Source organism: Schistocerca piceifrons, chromosome 4, assembly GCF_021461385.2.
Source record: "Schistocerca piceifrons isolate TAMUIC-IGC-003096 chromosome 4, iqSchPice1.1, whole genome shotgun sequence".
NCBI classification, from domain to species: Eukaryota; Metazoa; Arthropoda; class Insecta; order Orthoptera; family Acrididae; genus Schistocerca; species Schistocerca piceifrons.
Genome location: NC_060141.1, coordinates 55,931,130 through 55,953,319, shown reverse-complemented (window position 1 = coordinate 55,953,319; position 22,190 = coordinate 55,931,130). Strand labels below are relative to the sequence as shown.

General features: G+C 43.6%; 1 non-coding gene across 1 annotated transcript; it reads right to left on the bottom strand.

Annotated features, from left to right (window-relative positions):
* Positions 1 to 7,687: 7,687 nt before the first annotated feature.
* On the bottom strand, positions 7,688 to 7,762 carry Trnas-cga. The gene has a single exon. It is a non-coding gene; the product is annotated as a tRNA-Ser (tRNA).
* Positions 7,763 to 22,190: the final 14,428 nt, after the last annotated feature.

The following is a 22,190-nucleotide window of genomic DNA, read 5'->3' as shown; positions in this document are numbered from 1 at the left end:
GACACCACTGGAGGCGGGCTGCACGATGTTGGGGCGTGAGCGGAAGACGGCCTAACGGTGTGCGGGACCGTAGCCCAGCTTCATGGAGACGGTTGCGAATGGTCCTCGCCGATACCCCAGGAGCAACAGTGTCCCTAATTTGCTGGGAAGTGGCGGTGCGGTCCCCTACGGCACTGCGTAGGATCCTACGGTCTTGGCGTGCATCCGTGCGTCGCTGCGGTCCGGTCCCAGGTCGACGGGCACGTGCACCTTCCGCCGACCACTGGCGACAACATCGATGTACTGTGGAGACCTCACGCCCCACGTGTTGAGCAATTCGGCGGTACGTCCACCCGGCCTCCCGCATGCCCACTATACGCCCTCGCTCAAAGTCCGTCAACTGCACATACGGTTCACGTCCACGCTGTCGCGGCATGCTACCAGTGTTAAAGACTGCGATGGAGCTCCGTATGCCACGGCAAACTGGCTGACACTGACGGCGGCGGTGCACAAATGCTGCGCAGCTAGCGCCATTCGACGGCCAACACCGCGGTTCCTGGTGTGTCCGCTGTGCCGTGCGTGTGATCATTGCTTGTACAGCCCTCTCGCAGTGTCCGGAGCAAGTATGGTGGGTCTGACACACCGGTGTCAATGTGTTCTTTTTTCCATTTCCAGGAGTGTACATCACTATCCAAGTCATAATTCGTGATGCATTCCAGATGTTTAAAATATGAAACATGTTCGATTGTTTTGTAGTTAATTATTATTTTCGACCACAATGAATGTTTCGGCTACAGAATGAAATTTTAAGGTAATGTTCTGTACATATTTGGTTTACTGCTAACAAGACATCATCTTCACTTTCTTGTATTATTACTTTACCTAGAAACAGTAATACACTTAGGATATTGAGTTTCCCTAACGGGGTGAAACACAAAAGCACTTGGTGATGATTTTTATATCATTTGTCCTTTCTTTCCTCTATTTATTTTTCTTAAGCTTTTCACTGCCCTTGTGATGCGAGTAACTACTTTCATTCATTATTACTCATAATTTATCTTGATCAACTCGATCTAAATAATTTTCAAAATCTATACGAGAGTGAGCGGTTTCAAGATTAGATTAGCTTAGTTTTTCTATGAGTCGTTGGTAAGTACAAGAGCGAATGTAGAAAAGCATTCCGAGCGATGGATGTGAGCCAGAAAACTATCGATTACTCAGCCGAATTAGCTGTCGTTATAAAGTTTTAATTATTACCACGAAAACTTAAACTGCACTGACGAAACTTGATGATGGTGTTAGTATCTTATATTTCGGCACATATGCGATTTTGTTTTTGCAATGTGTTTTTGGAGTCAATCCAAAGAAATATTGCTCAAGCCCTTCATGCGATGCCAATGTCGACGAAAAACGTCGGTTTGTTTCCCGTTAAAAAAAAAAAAAGAGAGCTTTAATGTGCAATTGTACACCCACACCTTACAGCGCAGCCTAAAATTAATCTGGAGTGATTTTCATTTTATCTATATATATTGACAGGAAGGACGACAGGACTTCGCTCGTCCACGGTGACTGCTACCGCCTCGCAGCAGTGCTGGTCAGTCGCTGCTTGAGTACTGTTCATTCCATGTGTTTTAATTCTCCTGTTGGTACACATCGACAAAACGAACGTCTCTATCGAGTGGGTACGTAAAACTACGCTTTAAAACACATTTTGTTTGTAACAGGATGCGAACCGAGACTTTCCGACAACACTGTGCGTCGCATGATAGGCAGTATTTGTTTGGTCTTACTCCAGCTACTCACTGAAATGTGCAGAGAGCAAGGTGCCTGGGAAGTAGTAGAGTCAATCCTTCAAATAAACATCATTCGCACAAGAAAAGAAAATTTTATTTAAGGTTTCCATCACTGCGCACAACAACAAATGAGAATGCAATTAAATTCCTGCAGATGTCCAACAAATTAGATTTTACAATGATGCAAAAGAAGGTAGGACTCAAATCCGGCACCATTTCACAGTACTACATGCGCCGTACTACAGCACTTGGCCAAGTGGCGCAACGACTGGTACTTCTAGAACATAAAATAGAAAAACACTTAACAGACACACAGTAACCAGATCACAAAGCCTCATTCAAGCTCTCAAAATTGTATATTACGTTCCGTCTACCCAGGAAAGTCTCAGAATAATCATTCAAGATTCTAATAAATAATTTAATAAAATAAGAAAGTTAAAACAACAGTGTTTGTATGACAGTAGGTGCTAACTCTTTAATAGCCGAGCACCAACAAGCTCTTCAATAATTTAAATCCCGCGAATTAAAACAAGAACAAATTAAAACAGTGGTTGCATCTGCAGACAATTCTCAATAACAACCAATCCATAAATAATTAAAATTCAAAAATAAAAACAAGAATAAGCGATATCACTTACTCTGGAAGTAACACTCAGGTTTGCAAAGTTATTTTATTTAAAAAATAAAAACAAAAATGAAAATAAAAATAACTTTGTAATCGTCACTGTTTTTACCATCAGCATGGAAAGTGGATGTTGTATCAATCAGAGAACGATGGAGTTGAGTGAATATTACAATATTACTTGTAGCTGGTAGCAATAGCTGTAACTGTAGAACAGTCAAACAGGAAGTCCTGGTAAACCTGGTACATGGCTGATACAGCAAGCTTGAAACCAGCAAGGACAGTGATAATGAATGTAGCCTAATTAAATAAAATTAAGCAAGGCAGAACGTCAAATAAGAGAAATTACAAAAAATCACCTCACAAAAACTTCAGACGGACCCTGGAAGCAAGGTCCGACTAGCTGCACAAAAACCTGTTATCGTGATCCAGCCCAAGAAATAAACTGATAAATAACCATTTGAAGTCATAAGATGAAAAAATTAATTTCAACCCACAATGACAAGAACAAGCAACGGGCGGAAGGCATTTAACATGAAAAATAGTCCGTTGCCTCCAAATCTGTCGACAGGTATTAACCATCAAGTAAAAAGCGACTGCACTTAACAGAGAGAAGATTCAGAAAATGGGGCTGTACAGATTGTACTGTACTTTAAGTTCATTGCGACAGTCAAAGTTCTGAAATGTGCTCGCCGGTATAGTGCTTTCGGTTGAACAGGGTCTGTCCCACGTGGCCACTGGTACACCCATCTTACTCTGGCCTCTCCTGAGACTCCTCGACGATAACTTCACCCGACATATAGCTGCTCCCTTCGTCTCGTGCATTCACGCACAGGTAGCTGCCGCCGCCGACCCTTGGGCTCAACCACTCCCTCCTCTGAGGTCACCCTCTCGGCTTGTCCGCCAGGAGTGAAGGAGGCGCTGTCGTTGACAGTCGCTACCATGCCTCTTGACCGCCAGACGAATACTCCATTTCACGTACCCGGTAATTTAAGGGTCAGCATTCGACGCGCACGCCCTCTGTCGCTCCACGCACGCAGACGTTGCTTAGTAACAGTCAAAGAGTCTAACCAAGTGCAATACTGATAAGAGCCGACAGGGCTAAAAACTTTGTGAAAGCTGAATTGCAGATCCTGCAAAAACATCAGAGGAAGTGCACCTGAAGATTCTTAGGACGGTCTCTCAGTACATTTTGCACACATCAAATATGGCTGCCCACACGGTTCCGCGGAAGATCACACCCATTAAAAAAAAAAATTCCCCCGAACCGACGCAGCAGTGGAAATGTCGCAATTGTGTCAGGCCAGGATAATCACCACTGGTGAGTGGTGCATGTGTCACTATGACGACTGAACAAACCAGCAAAGAAAGCAATGGAAACGCGTTGATTCAGCGCAACGAAAAAACGCAGCACCGAGCTTCCATCGGGTGACGTGATGCTGAGGGTTGTTTTTTTTTTTTTTTTACTGAGAAGGTGTGGCACCAACATACTGAGCTCATAAAGAATAGACCGTCACAAGAGCATACTGAACCTCTTGCAATGTTATCGATCGGAGGCCAGATGAAACGCCATTGGAAGGTGTCGAAGGCGGTATTTGTGCACCACGACAAAAAACCACGGTGTGGCAGACTTTTCAGAATGAAGGCGAGGTGATTTTCTAGGTAGAATGTGTACTCAAAAGCCAAAATGTAGACTTACTTATACAACCAACGTCTCCACCATGTGATATATCACTGGGAACAACATATGCGGCGCAGAAAGGAGCTTGTCATTATTCAATGAAGTATATACACCGTTAATCATGTGACTGCTGTGGTCGAGTTAACCTTCCATGCTCTGCCACTCTCAAGGCTCTGAGAACCAGTTTAAATGTGGCCTCTGGTGCTTCGTTACGTGGTGTTATTCTCCACTGACCCTTTCAATGCTGCGGACAAGTTACTTTCATATCTCGATGAACAAAAAAGTTGCAGGTATTTATCGTACGACATACATTCCTCTTTTAATGCTATCTATGCAAAAGACCTCGTTTAGATATCTTGAACCGTTTACGAAACATGATGACTGTTATGAACACATGTGCAGGGATGAGATTCGCTGTGTCATGTGCGCCCTTCTGTCGGATATAGAAACCAATATCTTGAGAATGAAATGAGATACCGTTCTGCTCCTAGTTTTAAATATAACCTCGAAACGATGTCTACATTTCGAAAGCAGCAATGTATGAGCTACAATCAACCATATGCAAAGTTTGGCAAATATGTTTTTGTTGTCGTCATTGTGGTCTACAGTCTAGAGACTGGTTTGATTCAGCTCTCAATGCTACTCTCTCCTGTGCAAGCTTCTTCATCTCCAAGTAACTACTGCAACTGACAACCTTGTGAATCAGATTAGTATATTCATCTCTTCGTCTCCCTCTACGATTTTTACCCTCCACGCTGCCCTCCAATACTAAATTCATGATCCCTTGATGCTACAGAACATATCCTACCAACCGGCCCTTTCTTCTAGTAAAGTTATGCCACAAATTCCTCTTCTTCCCAATTTTATTCAGTACCTCCTCATTCGTTACGTGATCTACCCATCTAATCTTCAGTATTCTTGTGTAGCGCCACATTTCGAAAGCTTCTATTCCTTGTCCAAACTATTTAACGTTCATGTTTTACTTCTGTGGCAACGGCCTTGCCGCAGCGGATACACCGATTCCCGTGAGATCACCGAAGTTACGCGCTGTCGGGCGTGGCCGGCACTTGGATGGATGACCATCCAGGCCGCCATGACCTGTTGCTATTTTTCGGGGTGCACTCAGCCTCGTGACGCCAATTGAGGAGCTCCTCGACCGAACAGTAGCGGCTTCGGTCAAGAATACCATCATAACGACCGGGAGAGCGGTGTGCTGACCACACGCCCCTCCTATCCGCATCCTCCACTGAGGATGGTCCCGGTAGGCCACTCGTGGCCTGAAGACGGAGCTTTACTTCTGTACATGGCTACGCTCCATACAAATACTTTCAGAAAATACTTCCTGGCGCTTAAATCTATACTCGATGTTAACAAATTTCTCTTGTTCAGAAACACATTCCTTGCCATTGCCAGTCTACATTTTATATACTCTCTGCTTCGACCATCATCAGTTATTTTGCTTCCCAAATAACAAAAATCATCTACTGCTTTAAGTGTCTCATTTCCTAATCCAATTCCCTCAGCATCACCTTATTTGATTCGACTACATTCCATTATCCTCGTTTTGCTTTTGTTGATGTTCATCTTATGTCCTCCTTTCAAGACACTGTTCATTCCGTTCAACTGCTCTTCCAAGTCCTTTGCTGTCTCTGACAGAATTACAATGTCATCGGCAAACCTCAAAGTTTTTATTTCTTCTCCATGGATTTTAATACCTACTCTGAAATTTTCTTTTGTTTCCTTTACTGCTTGCTCAATATACAGATTGATTAACATCGGGGATAGGCTACAACCCTGCCTCACTCCCTTCGCAACCACTGTTTCCCTTTCATGCCCCTCGACTCTTGTAACTGCCATCGGGTTTCTGTACAAATTGTAAATAGCCTTTCGCTCCCTGTATTTTACCCCTGCCACCTTCAGAATTTGAAAGAGAGTATTCCAGTCAACACTGTAAAAAGCTTTCTCTAAATCTAGAAATGCTAGGAAAGTAGGCTTGTCTTTCCTTAATCTAGCTTCTAAGATAAGTCGTAGGGTCAGTATTGCCTCATGTGTTCCAACGGAATCCAAACTGATCTTCCCCGAGGTTGGATTCTAACAGTTTTCTATTCGTCTGTGTTTGTTTTTACACATGCAAAATTGTTAAAATTTGATGCAATCTTCATCTACATCCATACTCCGCAAGCCACCTGATGGTGTGTGACGGAGGGTACTTTGAGTACCTCTATCGGTTCTCCCTTCTATTCCAGTCTCGTATTGTTCGTGGAAAGAAAGATTGTCGGTATGGCTCTATGTGGGCTCTAATGTCTCTGATTTTATCCTCATGGTCTCTTCGCGAGATATACGAAGGAGGGAGCAATATACTGCTTGACTCCTCGGTGAAGGTATGTTCTCGAAACTTCAACAAAAGCCCGTACCGAGCTACTGAGCGTCTCTGTTGCAGAGTCTTCCACTGGAGTTTATCTACCATCTCCGTAACGCTTTCGCGATTGCTAATGATCGTGTAACGAAGCTCGCTGCTCTCCGTTGGATATTCTCTATCTCTTCTATCAACCCCATCTGGTACGGATCCCACACCGGTGAGCAGTATTCAAGCAATGGGCGAACAAGCGTACTGTAACCTACTTCCTTTGTTTTCGACTGCATTGTCTTAGGATACTTCCAATGAATCTCAGTCTGGCATCTATTTTACCGACGATATTGTAGCTAAACGATAAAGGATCTTTCTTTCTACGTATTCGTAGCACATTACACTTGTCTACATTGAGATTCAATTGCCATTCCCTGCACCCGGTGTCAATTCGTTGCAGATCCTCCTGCATTTCATTACAATTTTCCATTTTATAACCTCACGATATTTTACAGCATCATCCGCAAAAAGCCTCAGTGAACTTCCGATGTTATCCACAAGGTCATTTATGTATATTGTGAATAGCAACGGTCCTATGACACTCCCCTGCGGCACACCTGAAATCACTCTTACTTCGAAAGACTTCTCTCCATTGAGAATGACGTGCTACGTTCTGTTATCTAGGAGCTCTTCAATCCAATCACACAATTGGTCTGATAGTCCATATGCTCGTACTTTGTTCATCAAACGACTGTGGGGAACTGTATCAAATGCCTTGAGGAAGTGAAGAAACACGGAATCCACCTGGGATCCCGTGTCTATGGCTCTCTGAGTCTCGTGGACGAATAGCGCGACCTGGGTTTCACACGATGGTCTTTTTTGGAACCCATGCTGAATCCGAGAGAGTAGAATTCTGGTCTCCAGAAAAGTCATTATACTCGAACATAATACGTGTTCCAATACTCTACAACTGATCGACGTTAGAGATATAGGTCTATAGTTCTGCACATCTGTTCGACGTCCGTTCTTGAAAACGGGGATAACCTGTGCCCTTTTCCAATCCTTTGGAACGCTACGCTCTTCTAGAGACCTACAGTACACCGCTGCAAGAAGGGGGGCAAGTTCCTTCGCGTACTCTGTGTAAAATCGAACTGGTATCCCATCAGGTCCAGCGGCCTTTCCTCTTTTGGTTTACTTAATTTGATGCTGCAGAGTAGCCATGATGAAACACAAAAAAGTGAAACTTCCTGCTAGATTAAAACTGTGTGCCGGGCCGAGACTCGAACTCGGGACCTTTGCCTTTCGAGGGCAAGTGCTCTACCAACTGAGCTGCCCAAGCACGACTCACGCCCCGTCTTCACTGCTTTACTTCTGCCAGTACCTCGTCTCCTACCTTCCAAACTTTACAGAAGCTCTCCTGCGAACCTTGCAGAACTAGCACTCCTGAAAGAAAGGATATTGCGGAGACGTGGCTTAGCCACAGCCTGCGGTATGTTTCCAGAATGAGATTTTCACTCTGCAGCGGAGTGTGCGCTGATATGAAACTTCCTGCTAGATTAAAACTGTGTGCCGGACCGAGACTCGAACTCGTGACCTTTGCAAAGGTGCAGACTCCGCTGCAGAGTGAAAATCTCATTCTGGGCACAAAAAAGTGATTCAATCTTTTGTCGCGGGAAGATATTGGATTAAGGCGGGCAAAAACAATTTCTTTCAGGATACAGTTTTCTTAAAATGAGATGATAAGTATTTCACAGCGACCGGTATGCCGTCTGTCAGCACAGACAGCAGCATTAGAAGAACGGTAGGGTGGCCACAAAGCTCAGCACGAGTGGACCGTATTTGGTTTGCTAACACGCTGGTACTGCGCGGCCGACCGTCGCCCACCGCCCGTCGCCCACGCGGGGAGCCGGGGAGCCGCTGTGATGGTCCTCCAGATGGGCGCCGGCGACCGCGGGTGGCCGCGGCGGCGGGTAATGCGGTCCCCGCCCCCGCCCCCGCCCGGCTCGGCCCGCCCTCATTACGCACAATTAACGGCGACGCCGCCGCCGCCGCCGTGGGTGGCGGCACGGCGAGACACGCCCGGCTCACCTGCCGCCCGGCTGGTCTCCCGGGGGCCGCGGCCCGCGCGACGCTGGGCGGCGGTCAGCGTCTGCCCTGGCGGTAAACTCGCGTCTTTAGTGGATTTAGGTAGGATAACCGAGCTGTCAGTAAAGCAGCATCTGAGCTAACATCTGAGGCAGGCTTGGCCGAACGGCGCTCTGCGAGCACGTGCACTCCGGCCGCGCTACTGCCTAGCGCTCCGCGCGCAGCGGCAAGTGGGCTGAGGCACCGCCATCACGGCGCGCTCTTGTGACGTCACGCAAAGCGGGCCAGCCTTGGCTTGACGCTGCGCTGAAAGAATCGTGACGCACGGCCTGCAATCTTTGTCAAACGGTTTTAAGGGAGTTGTTCCGTAAAAAATTACTGATTTCGGAAATACTTGTAGCTTTATATGGCAGCTCCTTGCTGAAAACAAAGTGCCAATCATTTCGATAATGGTCATAACTGTTGTGGTATTTCACATACGAGTATCAAATCCGAGAACGTTGCAATCAAAAATAGGGGTTGCTACGAATTTGTGTCTGGTACATATTATACATTCTATTGCTGAGTATGAAATACGGATGAGATTTTGAAATTTTCGTAAAACTTGGGATCAATATCTGACACACCTCAATAAGATAGTCATGACCACCCAACTGGAAATATGTTAAGAAGATATCAACTAAACATTCCGTACCAAGCTGTGCTGCATGAACTAAAGGACACTTGACATCTCAGTTAACCATCTGCGACATTTAAGATACCGCACAGATTAAGTAACAGGATTCATTATTAACGAGAATATCGTTATATCAGGCGGCTCAAGTGATCAGGACGCCACTGAAATCTGTTTGTGATGACACCTAATCTGCAGCGTAACCTGAAGTTAGGTTAGGTTGATAGATGATTAATTGTTTGTGAGTTCGCGAATGTCTAATAACAAGAAAAACTAACACATAGAAAAACAACACAGATATGCTTCATACAGAGAGATCGCTTTATGGCATGGAAACAGCAGTTTCAACATTCGTTAACACTCATGCTAACTAATGTGAGAGTGAAAAACAAAACCCACTCACAAATAGAGAATAAACCGTATCGGTAATGTGTAACAAAATACAAATTGCAGAGAAGTTTAAACACGAAAGAAATGTAACACGAGCCACAAATTTATATTTCGTTTTCAAAATTAAGATAAAGCCACTTGAAAACGAATACTATTTCCTGCTAACTTTTGCTTACAATTTCAGTGAAATGTATCCAAAATTTAAGATATTCATCTAGCAACAACAAAAAAATTCTAATAGTAATTGGACTACTTAGATAGTTTTTACATACCTTCGTGTGCTGAGTGGGTTGGAAATTGTCTCGATGAATCGCTGAAAGCCATTTCCGATGCAGATACGCATCTTTCGGAAAGGAAAACATTACTTTCGGTCCAGTTCCGCAATTCCCATGACACCTTGGCACACGACACTTGTAAACCATGTTCACAGTTGATTCACTAGAAGTAAACACTATAATCGCTAATTTTAATCACGAATGTAGCACTAGATACAAGAAACGTGTAGATAAACAAACGCTTCTATACACAAAATGGTGGCCCGCTTGGAGTGACGTCACGACCTGCTATGAATTTCGCGCCGCGGCCTTGTCTCTAGGTGGTGGTGGTTGAGGGGTCAGGGGGAACAGGAAAATGAAGGCCGCAGCCGGACGTCGCTAGAGCAAAGCAATGGAAGCAAAGCAGTTGCTGACAGTACTACTTCCGTTAAATCAGATATACGTTCTGCGTTTTGAACATTATGGCGTCTACACTCAAGAGGCAAAGAAACTGATACACCTGCCCGAGAACACGCAGAAATGCCGCAACAAGACGTGGCATGGACTCGACTAGCGTCTGAAGTAGTGCTGGAGGTAATTGACACTATGCATGGACCCTGCATGGCTGTCCATAAATCAATAATAGTAACAGTGGGTGGAGATCTATTGTAAGCAGCACGTGACGAAGCATCCCAGAGATGGTCAATAACGTTCATGTCTGGGGAGTTTTGTGGTCACTCTGAAGAGTGTTTCTGGAGCCACTCTGTAGCAATTCTGGACGTGTGGGGTGTCGCATTGTCCTGCTGGAATTGCCCAAGTCCTTCGGAATGCACAATGGATATGAATGGACGGAGGTGATTAGACTGGATGCTTACGTGTCACCTGTCATACTCGTATCTAGACGTATCAGAGGTCCCATATCACTCAATCTGCACACGTCCCACACAATTACAGAGCCGCCACCAGATTGAACAGTCCCCTGCCGACATCCACGGTTCATGGATTCACGAGGTTGTCTCGATTCCTGTACACATCCAGCCGCTCGATGCAATTTGAAATGACACTCGTCCGACTAGGAAACAAGTGTCCAGTCATCAACAGTTCAGTGTCGCTGTTGACGGGCCCAGGTGAGGCCTAAAGCTTTGTGTCCTGCAGTCATCAAGGGTGCACGAGTGGCCTTCGGCTCCGAAAGCCCTTATCGATGATGTTTCGTTAAATGGTTCGCACTCTGACACTTGTCGACGGCCCAGCATTGAAATCTACAGCAATTTGCGGAAGGGTTGCGCTTCTGTCACTTTGAACGATTCTCTTCAGTCGTCTTTGGTCCCGTTGTTGCAGAATCTTTCCAGCAGCAGCGATGCCGGAGATTTGTTGTTTTACCGGATTCTTGATATTCACGGCGCACTCCTGAAATGGACGTACGGGAAAAGCGCCACTTTATCGCTACCTCGGAGATGCTCTGTCTCATCGCTCGTGCGTCGACTATAATACCACGTTCAAACCCACTTAAATCTTGAAAACCTGTCATTGTAACAGCAGTAACCGATCTAACAAAAGTGGCAGACATTTACTGTCGTATATAGGCATTGCTGACCACAGCGCCGTATTCCGTCTGTTTACATATCTCTGTATTTGAATATGCATGCTATACCCGTTTGTTTGGCGCTTCAGTGTATGTACCAGGTGATCAAAAAGTCAGTATAAGTTTGAAAACTGAATAAATCACGGAATAATGTAGATAGAGATGTACAAATTGACACACATGCTTGGAATGACATGGGGTTTTATTAGAACAAAAAATACAAAAGTTCAAAAAATGTCCGACAGATGGCGCTTCATCTGATCAGAATAGCAATAATTAGCATAACAAAGTAAGACAAAGCAAAGATGATGTTCTTTACAGGAAATGCTGTAGTCGAGGAATAATGTTGTGAACAGCACTGTAAAGCATGTCCAGAGTTATGGTGAGGCATTGCCGTCGGATGTTGTCTTTCAGCATCTCCAGAGACGTCGGTCGATCACGATACACTTGCGACTTCAGATAACCCCAAAGCCAATAATCACACGGACTGAAGTCTGGGGACCTGGGAGGCCAAGCATGACGAATGTGGCGGCTGAGCACACGATCATCACCAAACGACGCGCGCAAGAAATCTTTCACGTGTCTGTCGGATATTTTGTGAACTTTGTTTTTTTTGGTTCTAATAAACTCTATGTCATTCCAAGCATGTTTGTCAATTTTTACCTCTCTATCTACATTATTCCGTGGTTTATTAAGTTTTCAAATTTATACTGACTTTTTGATCACCCGGTACTTGTCCAAGATAGGATAAGTGGAGAAACCATATCGTTCCATGCCAAATGGGAACTGCCTTACCTTTTCGTATTGTTTAAATGCTATGAAAAGTGCTTAATATGCGTCGCACTGTTATGAACTAGAAAACACTTACTGGAACATCGTCACAACACCAGCCAGGAAGACGATTTGATGGACTTGTCTTCATATAAACGACAATGAATGCTGGCTAAACTAAAGACGCTGTTTAGAGATAAAAACCTGTGTTAACGGTGTGTATAGTGGTGAATAAAGTGTTTTATGATCGATATCACCAGTTATTTGAATTCACTATAAGTGTGTTAGTTGTTGTTGTTGTTGTGGTCTTCAGTCCTGAGGCTGGTTTGATGCAGCTCTCCGTGCTACTCTATCCTGTGCAAGCTTCTTCATCTCCCAGTACCTACTGCAGCCTACATCCTTCTGAATCTGTTTAGTGTATTCATCTCTTGGTCACCCTCTACGATTTTTACCCTCCACGCTGCCCTCCAGTACCAAATTGGTGATCCCTTGATGCCTCAGAACATGTCCTACCGACCGATCCCTTCTTCTAGTCAAGTTGTGCCACAAACTCCTCTTCTCCCCAATTCTGTTCAATACCTCCCCATTAGTTATGTGATCTACCCATCTAATCTTCAGCATTCTTCTGTAGCACCACATTTCGAAAGCTTTTATTCGCTTCTTGTCTAAACTATTTATCGTCCATGTTTCACTTCCATACATGGCTGCACTCCATACAAATACTTCCAGAAACGACTTCCTAACACTTAAATATATACTCCAAGTTAACAAATTTCTCTTCTTCAGAAATGCTTTCCTTGCCGTAGCCAGTCTATATTTTATATTCTCTCTATTTCGAGCACCATCAGTTATTTTGCTTCCCAGATAGCAAAACTCATCTATTATTTTAGGTGTCTCATTTCCTAATCTAATTCTCTCAGCATCGCCTGATTTAATTCGACTACATTCCATTATCCTCGTTTTGCTTTTCTTGACGTTCATCTTATATCCTCCTTTCAAGACACTGTCCATTCCGTTCAACTGCTGTTCCAGGTCCTTGGCTGTCTCTGACAGAACTGCAATGTCGTCGGCAAACCTCAAAGTTTTTATTTCTTCTCCAAGGATTTTAATACCTACTCCGAATTTTTCTTTTGTTTCCTTTACTGCTTGCTCAATATACAGATTGAATAGCATCGAGGAGAGGCTACAGCCCTGTCTCATTCCCTTCCCAACCACTGCTTCCCTTTCATGTCCCTTGACTCTTATAACTGCCATCTGGTTTCTGTACAAATTTTAAATGGCCTTCCGCTCCAAATATTTTACCGCTGCCACCTTCAGAATTTGAAAGAGAGTACTCCAGTCAACATTGTCAAAAGCTTTCTTTAAGTCTACAAATGCTAGAAACGTAGGTTTGCCTTTCCTTAATCTTTCTTCTAAGATAAGTCGTAGGGTCAGTATTGTCTCACGTGTTCCAACATTTCTTTAGAATCCAAACTGATCTTCCCCGAGGTTAGCTTCTACCAGTTTTTCCACTCGTCTGTAAGGAATTCGCGTTAGTAATTTGCAGCTGTGGCTTATTAAACTGATAGTTCGGTAATTTACACATCTGTCAACACCTGCTTTCTTTGGGATTGGAATTACTATATTATTCTTGAAGTCTGCGGGAATTTCGCCTGTCTAATACATCTTGCTCACCAGATGGTATAGTTTTGTTTAGGCCTGACTCTCCCAAGGCCGTCAGTAGTTCTAATGGAATGTTGTCTACTCCCGGGGCCTTGTTTCGACTTAGGTCCTTCAATGCTCTGTCAAACTCTTCACTCAGTATCATATCTCCCATTTCATCTTCATCTACCTCCTCTTCCATTTCCATGATATTGTCCTCAAGAATATCGCCCCTGTATAGACGCTCTATATACTCCTTCCACCCTTCTGCCTTCCCTTCTTTGCTTAGAACTGGGTTTCCATCTGAGCTCTTGATATTCATGCAAGTGGTTCTCTTTTTTCCAAAGGTGTCTTTAATTTTCCTGTAGGCAGTATCTATCTTACCCCTCGTGAGATAAGCCTCTACATCCTTACATTTGTCCTCTAGCCATCCCTGCTTAGCCATTTTGCACTTCCTGTCGATCTCATTTTTGAGACGTTTGTATTCCTTTTTGCCTGCTTCATTTACTGCATTTTTATATTTTCTCCTTTCATCAATCAAATTCAATATTTCTTCTGTTACCCAAGGATTTCTATTAGCCCTCGTCTTTTTACCTACTTGATCGTCTGCTGCCTTCACTACTTCATCTCTCAGAGCTACCCATTCTTCATCTACTGTATTTCTTTCCCCCATTCCTGTCAATTGTTCCCTTATGCTCTCCCTGAAACTCTGTACAACCTCTGGTTCTTTCAGTTTATCCAGGTCCCACTTCCTCAAATTCCCACCTTCTTGCAGTTTCTTCAGTTTTAATCTACAGTTCATAACCAATAGATTGTGGTCAGAGTCCACATCTGCCCCTGGAAATGTCTTGCAATTTAAAACCTGGTTCCTATATCTCTGTCTTACCATTATATAATCCATCTGATACCTTCTAGTATCTCCAGGATTCTTCCATGGATACAACCTTCTTTTATGATTCTTTAACCAAGTGTTAGCTATGATTATGCCCTGTGCAAAATTCTACCATACGGCTTCCTCTTTCATTTCGTATCCCCAATCCATATTCACCCACTATGATTCCTCCTCTCCCTTTTCCTACTCTCGAATTCCAGTCACCCATGACTATTAAATTTTCCTCTCCCTTCACTACCTGAATAATTTCATTTATCTCATCATACATTTCATCAATTTCTTCATCATCTGCAGACCCAGTTGGCATATAAACTTGTACTACTGTAGTAGGCGTGGGCTTCGTGTCTATCTTGGCCACAATAATGCGTTCACTATGCTCTTTGTAGTAGCTTACCCGCACTCTTATTTTTTTATTCATTATTAAACCTACTCCTGCATTACCCCTATTTGATTTTGTATTTATAACCCTGTATTCGCCTGACCAAAAGTCTTGTTCCTCCTGCCACCGAACTTCACTAATTCCCACTATATCTAACTTCGACCTATCCATTTCCCTTTTTAAATTTTCTAACCTACCTGGCCGATTAAGGGATCTGACATTCCACGCTCCGATCCGTAGAACGCCAGTTTTCTTTCTCTTGATAACGACGCCCTCTTGAGTAGTCCCCGACCGGAGATCCGAATGGGGACTATTTTACCTCCGGAATATTTTACCCAAGAGGACGCCATCATCATTTAATCATACAGTAATGCTGCATACCCTCGGGAAAAATTACGGCTGTGGTTTCCCCTTGCTTTCAGCCGTTCGCAGTACCAGAACAGCAAGGCCGTTTTGGTTAGTGTTACAGGGCCAGATCAGTCAATCATCCAGCCTGTTGCCCCTGCAAGTACTGAAAAGGCTGCTGCCCCTCTTCAGGAACCACACGTTTGTCTGGCCTCTCAACAGATACCCCTCCGTTGTGGTTGCACCTACGGTACGGCTATCTGTATCGTTGAGGCACGCAAGCCTCCCCACCAACGGCAAGGTCCATGGTCCTGTCTTAATGCAAGATGAAAACCATTTGGTAACATATATGGTGGACAAAACTGAAACTCTTAGAAAAATAAAGCCTGTGGAAAAGTCAGCTTTAAGTCCATGACATGAAACGTTTCTCGTACGTCAAAGCATACATTTGAGGACCAGACATGACTGACTGCGCTACAGTAACTGAAATGTTACATTATACGTTCTCAAAGAAATTCCAAGGCATTGCGCGGATAAAGACGGATTCCTATTTATGTGTCAGACGATTCTCGCTTTTGGCTGCTAATGTACCTCATTCGTTCCAGATCTAGCTTATAGACATGCAGTGGAGCTCCAAACTCAGCGAGCTTTTTGTCCAATCTAGGAATTTTCAAGACTTTTATAACATGTTACTCCAAGAGCAATATCCTCGACAGCACGGGACGTCCACATAAGTTATTTTAATGTTTTATTCAACACATGTGTGTGACCTTTTTTTGTGCTATGAAACTGACGAAGTCCCGCCAACGTTTTGGCTTAACAGGTTTTACACTGCGTAACTCTGTGTGTCTCTCTTTATCACCAACCGTAGTTCGTGACATATTACATATTCTAAAAGCGAAAAGTATAAGTCATCGTAACTTTATGTTAAATGGTCGTATGTAAAGTCTTTTGTAGTTCTATTCATCATATTAGCACTACCTTATGGATTCATCAAGTTATTCTTTTGGCAGAAAAATGAAAAGTTGAAAATAAATACATGTCAAAAAATCCTTCTTTTAAAAAATGTTGCAATATTCGCCTCATAGAAGTAGCCGGACTGTGTTGCAAACACGTTGTTTTACGTTCCCTGTATGTGCAGCCATCGGCATATAGCCGCCTTTTTCGCACGTCTGCTCGGAATAGCGTAGTGGTGGGGGAAGCTGGAGTGCTGAACAATCTCGGCTGCACTTGTGAAGTGCGAGCGAGCTCCAAGAGCGCAAATCTTGACCAGGCGTGATCTAAGGTATGTGAAAATGGTTGGCTCTGAGCACTATGGGACTTAACATCGATGGTCATCAGTCCCCTAGAACTTAGAACTACTTAAACCTAACTAACCTAAGGACAGCACACAACACCCAGCCATCACGAGGCAGAGAAAATCCCTGACCCCGCCGGGAATCGAACCCGGGATGTGAAAATAGCAGCGCTGTTAGGGAAGTGTAAATTAACATAGAGATTTACGTCAGGATGTGATGTAAAAATGATAAGAATTGCAGGGCGACGTTCCTTGGTTACATCGAATAATGTCCTCCCAATGCCCATGGAGGGCATACACTCCTGTCAGATCTATGATGTCGTCGTGGTCTTCAGTCCGACGATTGGTCTGACACAGCTGTTCACGCTAGTCTCTTTACATAGCTACTGCAACCTACGTCAATTGAAACCTGTTTGTTGTATTCCATATTTAGTATTCCCCTTACAATTTTTACTCCTCACACTTCCTTTCATCACGAAAACTAGCGATACCTCAGTGCCTCAGGAGGTGTCCTATCAAGTGTTCCCCTCATTGAGTCATGTTGTACCATAAATTTCATTTCTTCTGAGTTCGATTCTGTACCTCCTTACTAGTTACTCGATGTACCCATCTAATCCTCAACATATTTCTGTAGCGACACATTTCAAAAACTATCCTAATTTTGTCTCAGCTGTTTCTCGTCTACGTTTCACTTCCATAAAAGACTACATTCCAGACAAATCTAACTCTGCTGTAAATGTAGGCTTGCCTTTCTTCAGTCTGCCTTCTAAGGTAAGTCATAGGGTCACCATTGCCTCGCGTGTTTTCACACTTCTCCGGATGTGAAACTGGCCTATCCAGAGGTCTGCTTAAACCCTCTTCCTCTGTAAGTACGAGTAATTTGTGTCAGTTTTTCTGCAGCCATGACATATTAAACTAACGATTAGGTAATACTCACATCTGTCAGCCCATACCTTCTTTGCAATTACTGTTACTACTGTCTTCTTGAAATTTCATGATATCTAGCCTGCCTCATATATCCCATATACCAGGTGATATAGTTTCACTAAAGTAACTTCTCTGAAGTTCTCAGTAATTCAGAGAAAGTATCATCTATTCCAGGGGTCTTATCTCGACGCAGCCAGTGCCCTGTCAAATTTTTGTTGCCATATCATACGTCCTGTCTCTTCTCCCCTTCCCAGAATACACTGTTCCGTCTCATTAATATGACCACTAGTGAAAAGCCTGAATACGGTCCCCACGCACAGACGCACTGTGCCTTTCAGAATGACAAGACCACCCATGGAATGCCACTAAACCATTCCCCAGACTGTAATGCTCTGCCCTCCGGCATGGACCCCTCCGGGGATTGTTGCAGGATGCTTGCTTTCAGAAGTTTCGAGTCGTGCACGCCAACGACAGTCTGTCCGATGGAGAACAAAACATTATTCATATAAAATGGCCACCTGTCCCCTGTCAGTGGACGTCCAGTTGTGATACTGGCGTGCAAAGTCCAGCCTTCGTCGTCGATGAACAGAAGTCAGCACGAGTGCATGAACCAGGTGGAATCTGAGCTAACTATTTGTAGTATCGATCCCAAAACCGATCGCGGTCCTCTGGTTTGGGGCCGAGTGGAAGGCTTAAACAGATGTGCAGAACTATAGACCTATATCTCTAACGTCGATCAGTTGTAGAATTTTGGAACACGTATTATATTCCAGTATAATGACTTTTATGGCGACTAGAAATCTACTCTGTAGGAATCAGCATGGGTTTCGATAAAGACGGTCGTGTGAAACCCAACTCGCGCTATTCGTCCACGAGACTCAGAGGGCCATAGACACGGATTCACAGGTAGATGCCGTGTTTCTTGACTTCCGCAAGGATACAGTTCCCCACAGTCGTTTAATGAACAAAGTAAGAGCATATGGACTATCAGACCAATTGTGTGATTGGATTGAAGAGTTCCTAGATAACAGAATGCAGCGTGTCATTCTGAATAGAGGGAACTCTTCCGAAGTAAGAGTGATTTCAGGTGTGCCGCAGGGGAGTATCGTAGGACCGTTGCTATTCACAATATACATAAATGACTTTGTGGATGACATCGGAATTTCACTGAGGCTTTTTGCGGATGATGCTGTGGTATATCGAGAGGTTGTAACAATGGAAAATTGTACTGAAATGCAGAAGGATCTGCAGCGAATTGACGCATGGTGCAGGGAATGGCAATTGAATCTCAATGTAGACAAGTGTAATGTGCTGCGAATACATAGAAATAAAGATCCCTAATCATTTAGCTACAAAATAGCAGGTCAGCAACTGGAAGCAGTTAATTCCATAAATTATCTGGGAGTATGCATTAGGAGTGATTTAAAATGGAATGATCATATAAAGTTATCGTTGGTAAAGCAGATGCCAGACTGAGATTCATTGGAAGAATCGTAAGGAAATGCAATCCGAAAACAAAGGAAGTAGGTTACACTACGCTTGTTCACCCACTGCTTGAATACTGCTCAGTAGTGTGGGATCCGTACCAGATAGGGTTGATAGAAGAGATAGAGAAAATCCAACGGAGAGCAACGCGCCTCGTTACAGGATCATTTGGTAATCGCGAAAGCGTTACGGAGATGATAGATAAACTCCAGTGGAAGACTTTGCAGCTCGGTACGGGTTTTTGTTGAAGTTTCGAGAACATACCTTCACCGAAGAGTCAAGCAGTATATTGCTCCCTCCTGCGTATATTTCGCGAAGAGACCATGAGGATAAAATCAGAGAGATTAGAGCCCACACAGAAGCATACTGACAGTCCTTCTTTCCACGAACAATACGAAACTGGAATAGAAGGGAGAACCGATAGAGGTACTCAAGGTACCCTCCGCCACACACCGTCAGGTGGCTTGCGGAGTTTGGATGTAGCTGTCGATGTAGAAACCAGAGGCTCAGACGATTCTGGGGAGATCTGGGGTGCAAATTTCTCGACCTCCGCTATCGGGTGGAGAAATGTAGGGTCCCCCTGAATAGGTCGGGCGTGCACTAAACGTACGAAGCGGCTACAAGGGTAGCGGAGTTCGTGTGGAGTGCACATGTGGGTTTTTTAAGTTAGAGAATTCCCTCCCTAGGCCCGACAAGACGCCTCCTGAGACGCGACAAGGTAGTGCTAGGCAAAACCAAGCAGCGAATAACAATATTAATGTGGTAATAGTAAACTGCAGGAGCATCTATAGAAAGGTCCCAGAACTGCTCTCACTAATAAACGGTCACAATGCCCACATAGTACTAGGGACAGAAAGTTGGCTGAAACCAGATGTAAACAGATTGGAATGTATACCGCAGAGACAGGCTGGACAGTGAAGGGGGAGGTGTGTTTACAGCGATAATAATTTTAAATAGCGAATAGCGAAATTTCAAGTTCTGACCTTCGGCCTGGTGTTGGTTTCAGTTACGACACAGAAAGAGATTTCGCAGTGGGTGGCATTTGGCGCCAACAGCGTATATCTTATTTCTGGCAACGATGTTGTGGTTGTCGGTGATTTTGAAGGCACTGTTGCACTTTTTACTAATCTAGATCCTTTGTCAGTGTGAGAACAGGGCCTTGTTGTGGTGTTTAGCCAACGTCGTGTTTTCAGAAACACTCTTATAGTTTTCAGCTAATTACTGAGACACAGTTTGGATCTCGGCTTTAGGTGTGACACCTGTTCTTCCTTATTAGTGTACAATTATTTTTTATTACTGATCGCCACCCTCGTTATTGACTGTAAGATTGCATTCAAACTCTTGTATACACCTCGTGGTGAGTCCCAGATGTTTTCTAAATTTGTTTAAAGTGCTATGTAAGTTATCATCGTGCTGTGAGCGTTCTCGATACTTTGGTTAATTTAAGGAGGAAGGGCACTGAAAAAGTTTCATATACAAATGATATGTAACACACAGGGAATGTTAAAGTTCAGTAATCCAAACTCTCAACAGCCAGTTCAGTCTCGTAAAGTTTTCACTAAACATGCTTTGATCAAGTACAACACCCAGCTGCAGTTCTATTCTGGTCACCAGCACTGGAAACAAACGCCTTTCATTCTTCACACAAATGCCACCCTTAACCCTCTATTTGGCAATGCTGGTCTCAAGCAACATCAAAATTGAACATTCCTTTCTGCAACATGTTTCGAGTTTCGTCCTTGTATGGACAACGGTGCTTGCAAGCAACGTTTAAGCTCGCGTAAACAGCGTCATCCTGTTATGTCTGGCGAAAAATTTCTGATTAGCGTAGGTATTTTTCAGACAACATGTAAAATTACCTGAGAATCTGTTACTGATGTAGCAGTTCCTCTCGAATTTGTAGGGTATTTTTTCTTATGCTATGAAAATTGTTGTAAACGGGAAGAGGATGCCTTGAATGTGAGTCATATGATACAAAAGTGCTAGCGAATTCGTACCTGGGACATTGCAAATGGACTGACCTTTTTTGGGAAAAGAAAGCCTAGCCTTCACTATTGGATCAACAGCAAGTCCAGAATGAGAAGAAAAGTGTAGCTTCAGACTCAGTGCCAGTGAATGATGTTTGATACGAGACTGTTGGTCTCTGGTCAAAGTATGGGCCTGAAAGGAAGGTATGATGTTTGCCCTCACGGGTAGACGAAAGTAAATTGTGGAAATTGTAGATCAGTTCTATGCCTTGTGCCGAAAAGGTATTGATTTAAGACATCAAATAGCACAAAATGCAACCATTTTTTCAACCACAAGAAAAACATTACAGTATTTATGTAATAACACTCACGAGAATTTTGTTGGCTGTGGTACTAACACGCAACATACTGTATTAAAAAATAAATAAATAAATAAATAAATAAAAAAAACCTGTAAAAGTGTTCAGTTGAATATACACATCTAATTTAAGTACCTTAATATTTTTTCTTGATGATATTTCTGTGTGAGTTTGCCAAATAGAGGGTTAAGCCAAAGTCACTCTTAGGTAATATAAAACTTATTGCAACCATTCCTTTCACTGGGATTCCTAAACTGAAGCTTCTGCTTTCTATGAAACCTGAACGTGTACTGAATATTGGTAGTTGTCCTCGGTGGTGGACTGAGATTTCTCCAGTTTCAGTACTCTGAATACAATGTCATCTTTGTTCTTGTCCAAGACTGTAGTAAATACACCGTATTACATGCCTCCCGCATTAGCGCGCTTGTCATTCGACTTAACCTTATGACCCGGAAGATGGCTCTCTCTCGCGGACAAGCGCCTGGGCATAGACTGGTGTTAAAGAAATCCACTATTGTTACAGAATATTCCATGACGGTCAGGTCAATACGTCAGGGCCTGCAGGTCAGTAGCTAATACGAAGGTACACTTCCCGATGTAAGACACATGATTGTCTTAATTTTCCTGAATTGACCTGAGGGCTACCCAAGAATCAAATTCAACCCCCTTAGCATTCAGCTGAGTCATCCAGCTGGAAAAATCCACAACTTGCTCACCCTGT